General features: G+C 48.0%; 1 non-coding gene across 1 annotated transcript; it reads left to right on the top strand.

Annotated features, from left to right (window-relative positions):
• Positions 1–4739: 4739 nt before the first annotated feature.
• On the top strand, positions 4740–4925 carry LOC119920335. Its single transcript, XR_005448090.1, has one exon. It is a non-coding gene; the product is annotated as a U2 spliceosomal RNA (small nuclear RNA).
• Positions 4926–7278: the final 2353 nt, after the last annotated feature.

Raw genomic sequence — 7278 nt, 5'->3', positions numbered from 1 at the left:
ATCCACCATTTCCTCTCCATCCAAACTGCTTCCACATTAATCCAAGCACTTATCCTATCCCACCTTGATTATGTACCAGCCTTCTGGCTGACTTTCCTGACTTCTGTCTCTCTCCACTCCAGTCCATACTTCAATCTGCTACTTGGATCACTTTTCTACAAAAATTTTCAGGCCAGGTTTCCCCACTCCTCAAGAACCTCCAGTGGTAGCCCATCCACCTCCACATCAAAAAGAAACTCCTTACCATGGAGAAGCAGCATGGCCTAGTGGATAAAGCACGGGCCTGGGAGTCAGAAGGACCTGGGTTCTAGTCCTGGCTCCACCTTGGGCAAGTCACTTTACTTGTCTGTGCTTTAGTGACCTCACCTGTAAAATGGGGATTATGACTGTGAGCCCCATATGGGACACAGACGGTGTTCAACCTGATTAGCTTGTATCTACCCCCGTGCTTAGAACGGTGCCTGCCACATAGTAAGCGCTTTAACAACTACCATTCAAAAAATGGGCTTTAAAGCACTCAATCACCTCACCCCCTCCTACTTTCCATTTCTGCTTTCCTACTACAACCCAGCTCACACACTTTGCTCCTCTAATGCCAACCTACTTGCTGTACCTCGATCTCATCTATCTCTCCACTGACCTCTCGCCCATGTCCTGCCTCTGGCCTGGAATGCCCTCCCTCTTCATACCCGGCAGACAATTTTTCTCCCTACCTTCAAAGTCTTATTGAAGGCACATCTCTTCCAAGAGGTCTTCCCCGACTAGGCCCTCATTCCCTCTTCTCCCACTCCCTTCTGCGTCACCCTTGCATTTGGATTTGCACCCTTCATTCACCCCTCCCTCAGCCCCACAGCACTCATGTACACATCCATATTGTCTGTCTCCCCTCCAGATTGTAAGCTCACAGTGGGCAGGAAAGATGTCTACCCCCTCTGTTTACTTTCCCAAATGCTTAGTACAGTGCTCCGTACAGAGTAAGCACTCAATAAATTCAATTGATTGACTGATTGATAGAAATCATCTTCCAATTCCCACTCCCCTATATCAGAGAGCCTCACTACCCCATCTAGAGTCCCCTGTCTCAGCTCCATGAACCACCCTTACTGAGGCTTAGCCCAACAACTGCAGGATTTGGAATCACTGTGAAGTGCTAAGATGCCCCACTGGGTCTAGGAGGCCTCAGCACTCTTTTCAGCAGTGAAAATCATTATTGAGACTCAAGGCACGCCCTACTCCTCCACCCCAAGAGTCAATCTGAAGTGCTAACTCCCTGCCAAAGAGCAAACTGTTGGCTTCTGTCCACCAGGTAGCAATCAGAGATGGCAGAGACAGCACCACATCCATTACTCTTCTCATTCTCAGAGCTGGAGAGCAGCTGCTCTCTTCCACCCAGTCTCCCGGGCCTTGGTCAAGTTTTACCCACAGTGTCACTCTGTCCTCTGAATGACCCAGCTAAGGGCCGGACTCCATCCTCTTTACTGGCCTCTGGAAAGATGCTTGTTAAAATACGTTGTGGCTGCTTAATCTAGTCACCCCACACCTCATGCCACAGCAAAGTGGGCAAATGTACCGACTCATAGATGCAATCTCACCAAGAGCAGTGCCACCAAAGGACCACCCTATTACCACCCACCTCTGGCAGTTAAAGCTGAGTACCTGAGTTCTCATATTTCATAAGACTCTGTCTCTGGGGTCTGCTGGATCCTGCTCTAATTTAGCCAGGAGGGCTTGATATCAAAGGCCCAAGCTGTGCAGAGGGAGATTTAGTAGAGATGGTGTTGTTGATTATTTTCAAAGGAACTTCTGCAGCCCTACCACAAGGGACACTGTAGCCTTCAGATAGGGGTTCTTATCATCTTTCGACCACTAGATAAGGTTCTGTTTTGTTTTATCATCCTCCTCTCTGAATCTCCTCGATAAGAACTGGGGACTGAATTCTCTGAGGGCTAAGCAATGGGAGAGAGGGGGACAGGGAGGACCCAGATTAAGTGGGAGAGTTTGAGAAGAGAGGGAGCCATAGGACTGGAAACCATAAAAGGTCTGTGCACAAGTGCCTGAACTTGTTAGCTGGGAACAGAGATCCAACCAGAGGGACCTGGGATCGATCAATCAATCAATGGTAGTTACTGAGCACTTACTATGTGCAGAGCACTGTACTAAGTGCTTGGGAGAGCACAATACAACAGAATTAGCAGACATATTCCTTGCTCATAACAAGCTCACAGTCTAGAGACAAGCTTACAGTCTGGAGATGTCCACAAAGGGTCCTGGGGTAGGTCGGAGTCCTCCAGAAAACCTCTTTAAATTCTTTGAGCGCTTAGTACAGTGCTCTGCACACAGTAAGCGCTCAATAAATATGATTGAATGAATGAATGAAGATGAAAAACTGGACAGCCAAGTTCCATGACCCTTAGGTAAATCTCTGTACTTCTTGGACATATGTTTATGTCATTTGACTCCTAGGTTTCATGTCCTTGACACGAAGTTTTTATTTACTAACCTGTTCATCTGCAGAGGTTTGTCCTGTGCCTCATGACTTGTTCTTCCTCTGTCACTCACCACATGTATTCAGTCGGTAATGTGGCGAATGTTGCTCGTCATCATCATGAAACAGTCTGTATTTAATAAACCCCTTCTACACCTGGCCCTGAGGTAGAAGTTGAAAAGGATATGGCCCCACTGATATTTCAACCCCAAGGACTGGTTTGGGAATCTGAGAAAAAAAAGAAGGTAACTACATGTCCCAGAGTGCACTGGGCTAGGCTGGGCTGCAGGCCCAACTCATGTCCACAGTATGAACTCTCTCATTTGCTCAGCAGGGTTGGGCCTTTACAGCTCCTTTACAGGAGCTCTTCAAGAAAAAGAAACCCAACATTCAGCATCACACCCCATCTTGGGTCTTGGGTCTTGGTGTCATCCTCGACTCTGCGCTCTCATTCACCCCTCACATCCAAGCTGTCACCAAAACCTGCCGGTCTCAGCTCCGCAACATTGCCAAGATCCGCCCTTTCCTCTCCATCCATACTGCTACCCTGCTCGTTCAAGCTCTCATCCTATCCCGTCTGGACTACTGCATCAGCCTTCTCTCTGATCTCCCATCCTCGTGTCTCTCCCCACTTCAATCCATACTTCATGCTGCTGCCCGGATTGTCTTTGTCCAGAAACGCTCTGGGCATGTTACTCCCCTCCTCAAAAATCTCCAGTGGCTACCAATCTGCGCATCAGGCAGAAACTCCTCACCCTGGGCTTCAAGGCTCTCCATCACCTCGCCCCTCCTACCTCACCTCCCTTCTCTCCTTCTACAGCCCACCCCACACCCTCCGCTCCTCTGCTGCTCATCTCCTCACCGTACCTCGTTCTTGCCTGTCCCGCCATCGACCCCCGGCCCACGTCATCCCCCGGGCCTGGAATGCCCTCCCTCTGCCCATCCGCCAAGCTAGCTCTCTTCCTCCCTTCAAGGCCCTACTGAGAGCTCACCTCCTCCAGGAGGCCTTCCCAGACTGAGCTCCTTCCTTCCTCTCCCCCTCGTCCCCCTCTCCATCCCCCTTATCTTACCTCCTTCCCTTCCCCACAGCACCTGTATATATGTATATATGTTTGTACATATTTATTACTCTATTTATTTATTTATTTATTTATTTTACTTGTACATATCTATTCTATTTATTTTATTTTGTTAGTATGCTTGGTTTTGTTCTCTGTCTCCCCCTTTTAGACTGTGAGCCCACTATTGGGTAGGGACTGTCTCTATATGTTGCCAACTTGTACTTCCCAAGCGCTTAGTACAGTGCTCTGCACACAGTAAGTGCTCAATAAATACAATTGATGATGATGATGATCTTGGGGAACATCCAAGTGGTTCAGCAAATGCTGGAATGAAGATCTCCTAATGGCTCAGCAGGCAGCCAATCAGGTCCATCTCTGCAGGGCCTCCCCTGTCTTACAGCCCTGGAGTTCAGATCCATTTCATATCATCAGGACCACCATCAGGGTGTGAGCCAAGATTAGGGTGGATCCATTCCAGTTTAGATTCAAGCAATCAACTAATCCCACAATCAATCAATCAGTGGTATCTATTGAGGGTTTACTGGATACTCAGCACTGTGTTAAGTGCTTGGGAGAGTACAATAGAGTAAGTAGATACTAATCCCTGCCCTCAAGGAGTCCACAATCTAGCACATTGGGTTGGTTCTGGAGCGCCCTGGGCAATCCTGTGGCATCCGGCAGTTTGACGCAGTCTTTCTGGCCGGGTGTGGAGTCGATGTTGAAACACTGAGAGAGGTGGCACAGGCTGGTGAATGATGGTAGTTGCCGGGTTCACCCCATTCTGGAGAGGGGGCCTTCAGGTTGTTGGAGGATAGTTTTACGGTCAGGTAATTACTAGGATCGGGTCTTTCAGATCTGCCCGGAGGGGAAATGACCATCAATCAATGGTATGTCTTAAGCGCTAACTGTTTGCAGAGCAAAGTCCTAAGCACTTGGGAGAGTACAACAGAGTAGGTAGGCATGGTCAATTGATCAGTGGTATTTATTGAGCATTAACTGTGTGAAGAGCATTGTACTAAGCTCTTGGGAGAGTGCAGTACAACAGAGTTGGCAGTCACCATCTCACAAGGAGCTTCAGTCTAGAGGGAGAGACAGACTGGTGCCCCCTGAAATAGCCACCTTGGTCTGCATATGCCCTGTGGCTCTCCAGCTCCAATCTATCTATTTATGCAGAAAACAACTGTATGTTCTTCACTGCTTCTCAGCCCTTTGGCTAAGATCAAGTGTAGTATCTGTTCTTATCAGTTTCATATCCAATATGTCCTCTATAGAGAAGCAGCATGGCCTAGTGGAAAGTGCACAGGCCTGGAAGTCAGTGGACCTGGGTTCCAATCCCAGCTCTGCCTCATGTCTGCTGTGTGACCTTGGGCAAGTCACTTCACTTCTCTGTGCCTCAGTCACCTTATCTGTAAAATGAGGATAAGGGTTTGCGCCCCATGTGGGACAGGGGCTGTGTCCAACCTAATTATCTTGCATCTACCTCAGCACTTAGAACAGTGCTTGGCACACAGAAAGCACTTAACAAGTACCAAAACTATTATTATTATTGCTGTTATGATTATTCTTAGTTGTAGTTTTGGCAGTCTATCCTTATTTTTGCCTTACCCCTAGTTTTCAGAAGAAACTGGAAGAAACGAAGCTCCTCTGAGCTCCTGCGGAGCGGTCACCAGGCCTCTCTCACCACCAGGCGGCCACACGACTCCAGGTGCCTGTTGCCTCCTCCAATGTGGCACCCAGCCTCGACCACCACGCCGAAGAAAGGGAGACCAGTGAAGAGGCCGATTCAGAAGCAGTCTCATCAGGAGATGACCAAAACTTGGACCAGGGTGGTGGCCTTAAGGGATGCATCTGGGATATATTGTGGAGGAAAAACCGGCAGGATTTAGTGTCCGCATGACTGTGAAAAGTAAAAGCAGAGAGCAGTCAAAGATGACAGCAGATTTATGAGCTTCTGGGACAGGGTGGTTGTAGCCTTTCTGATTGTGATGGGGGAAGATTGGAGGAGGAATGTATTTAGGAGAGAAGCTAAGTTTTAGCCACTGTGAGTCCAACGTGCTGTGGGACATCTTTGTGATGATATCCTGGAGGCCAGGGGAAAGGCAAGATTGGAAGGCAGGAAAGGTCAGTGCTAGTGAGGTAGATTTGGGACTCATCAGCTTAGAAGAGTAGGGGACCCAAATCAGAGCCTTGCAGGACACCTACAGTTACAGGATAAGAGACAGAAGAAGAGCCAGCAAATGCCACAGCACCCAATAGGGACAAAATAATGCAGATTTTAAATTCTTAGGGGACTTAAGTTGTATCTATTCAACCTGCAGGTTGGTGTTGGTTGTGGTGGTGGTGGCATTGGATGAGGAGGCAAAGAGGAAGAAAGACAAAACAGGAAGTGGAGGAAAAGGAGGAGAAGTGGAAAGGGATAAAAAAAGAAGAGGAGGAGGGGCGAGCAGGAGGAGGAGGGGGGAGGAGGAGGAGGAGGGAGTAGAGGAGGAGAAGCAGGAAGAGGAGGAGGAAGGTGGGGGAGGAGGAGGAGAAAAAAAATTCTGGCCCAAGAATTATCTTTTTCACTCTCTTCCTCTTTGACGTTTTAATCATTCTCTCCATCTGAGTCATTCTTCCCATTTCCGCTTTCACTTTAAAGGTTTTTGGATTACTCTCAGGACCCTTTGCCCTTTTAGAGCCTCACTTCAGGGGAGGTATATGGTGAATCTCATTTCTTCCCAGTGGGCCCAGGCGCTGGGGTCTGACCCACTGTCTCCTTCGTCGGGTAGAATCCCATGGTCACGAGACTGCAAAGAGGCCAATGAGGAACATCACCTGAGCTCTGAGTTCCAAGCAGGCTCAGCTAAGCTCCAGGCAGCGGAGGCAGAGAGGCAGGGGAGGCAGCGGAGTCTGGAGCTCTCAGTAATAAAGTCTATTTGAAGACTTTCAGTGAAAAGTGTGTTCCTAATAAAGGATAACATTTCATGGCCATTATGCGATACACTTAACTTTAAAAGGAACAAAAATGCTGAGAAAGTCATTTTCTGAAAGGGCTCTCGGATTTCATTACTATGGGTCAAGAGCCCGGGGAGAAGAATTAAAGAAAAACACGAACTTGTGCACAAATTAATTAAAGATATTTCCACTAATAAATTGTCCCTGTATCCCAAGGCAGGCCCTTCAGTTTGTAAAATGTGGTAATATTCAAGTTGTGGTTTTTCTGCAAAGGCGAACAGTTCAGAAACGTTTAAAATCAAATCGCCGGAGCCCTATGATTCTGAGGAGAAGAGGGATTGGGGCCTGTTTTTTTGTCCTTTTTTTTCCACATTTTCAAGCCATAGAAAATTTCTGGTATTTGAACATATTTCTGAGAAAGCAAGAAAAAATGTCCGATAAACCCAGAGAGAATGAAACCAAGATGACCTTTCTAATTTTTTTTTTCCGATGCAGTTGATTATTCCCATCAAACTGCCCCAAAATCCCTCCCCCAGGAACTTGCCAAGGATTTGGTGCCTTTCTAGAGGGCGGGAAGTGCCATGTGCCAAACTCCAGTCCATTGGTACCAGGAGGAAGGAAGTTTGGTCTGAGAATGGAGGTCAAGGTTGAGTCTGGGGTCCAGACTGGCCCAGCCCACTGATAGTGTACGGTCATGGGGACAGGGTGGGCGGGAGCACAGGCTTTCAGACACGGACTAGTGTCTTGGTCTGTCTCTGGTTTATTCCTGCCACCGTGAACCTGCCTCGACCCATGCCC

This window comes from Tachyglossus aculeatus, chromosome X1 (genome assembly GCF_015852505.1).
Source record: "Tachyglossus aculeatus isolate mTacAcu1 chromosome X1, mTacAcu1.pri, whole genome shotgun sequence".
NCBI classification, from domain to species: Eukaryota; Metazoa; Chordata; class Mammalia; order Monotremata; family Tachyglossidae; genus Tachyglossus; species Tachyglossus aculeatus.
This window is presented reverse-complemented; position numbering and strand designations above follow the sequence as displayed.